Here is a 1,205-nt window from a genome sequence, read left to right as displayed (position 1 = left end):
ATCTTGCTTCTTTTAAATACAATCGGCCCAGGTGAGAAGAGCAAAAAGACAGCCTGGCTAGGGCGTTTTGAATACAATCAGCCCCACTGTTGCTTGGGAACAGGTTCTTCAACTTTGGCCTTTTGAGTTTAATGGGCTCAAGTGGTATTTGGTTTAGTTTAAACTTTAAGGTAACTTTTTCTAAAGACTTTTTTTTTACTTTTAATTAGTAAATCAGTTCAATTTTAGAGGCCTCTTCAAATAAGGAGAAGAAAGATCAGGGCTTACCAGTTGTTTTTCGTGCTTATGGCTGAGTTCTTGGCTTCTCTTGATGCTGCTTGTATTTTCCCTTTCCTTCTCGTTTCCTTTGGTGTACTTTTTATTTCTTTCTTGTCTTCTTATCCTATTTCCTTGTTTTAATTGTTCCTTTTTTTCTGTTTGTTCCTCTTCATTTCTTGAAGATTTTTCTCTTTGAAGTTTTTCCTCAGGTCCTTTATCTTCAGGTGTAGCTGTGTCTTATAGTTGGTCTTCAGATTTTCAGATGTTTGCTTTGTTGTTTTTTTTTCAATGATAAATTATTTCTTTACTTCTTTGGTTTTCTTTAGTTTTTGTTAGATGTTGCCTTATTCCTAGACTATTTGTTCAGTTACAGAAAACAATAAAATCTCAAAGAAATTAGGAGCTCATCTTCTGAGCTGCCTCTCTCTCTCTCAGTAAATACTGTTACTGTCACTGCTCGATACCGATGTTAGCCTACTATACCATCTTCAGCCACAGCTAGAAAATGTACTGCTCTAGTACCGGAGCAAAAGAAAGCAAGGCCAACTTTGAATGGGCACATGTGTCAGATGCTGAATGTGACAAGGATGGGATTCAAACCCATGCATGCAAAGCACAATGGATTAGTAGTCCATTGCCTTAACCACTTGGCCACCTCGTCAAGGAAACTGGGCTGTCCGTACATGTGTTGGCGTGCTCCAGATGATCTTTTTTTTTTCCCTTGTACTTGAAGGGTCATTTTTCTGTTCCACATGCGATTTCAACATTTTCTTTGGGAGATGTCAAGCCATCAAGCCACTGCTGTGCTTCAGTGGCCGGTGTGGAGTTCAGTGGCCCTGTTGTACACGGAAAGCACATTGAGCTCCTTGGACATGAAAAGTTCCAGATAAAAGCCATTTGTCATCCTTTCTCTTGGTGTCGATGTTGCTTTTGTATGTAAAGGTGGC

The 1,205-nt window shown here is 39.3% G+C and overlaps 1 non-coding gene across 1 annotated transcript; it reads right to left on the bottom strand.

Moving 5' to 3' along the window:
* Positions 1–837: 837 nt before the first annotated feature.
* On the bottom strand, positions 838–919 carry trnas-acu (transfer RNA serine (anticodon ACU)). The gene has a single exon. It is a non-coding gene; the product is annotated as a tRNA-Ser (tRNA).
* Between the last annotated feature and the right edge of the window lie 286 nt (positions 920–1,205).

This window comes from Atractosteus spatula (genome assembly GCF_055471065.1).
Source record: "Atractosteus spatula isolate fAtrSpa1 chromosome 16 unlocalized genomic scaffold, fAtrSpa1.hap1 SUPER_16_unloc_1, whole genome shotgun sequence".
In the NCBI taxonomy this organism is placed as follows: Eukaryota; Metazoa; Chordata; class Actinopteri; order Semionotiformes; family Lepisosteidae; genus Atractosteus; species Atractosteus spatula.
The sequence above is the reverse complement of the archived record's forward strand: the minus strand, read 5'-3'. Positions and strand labels throughout refer to the sequence as shown.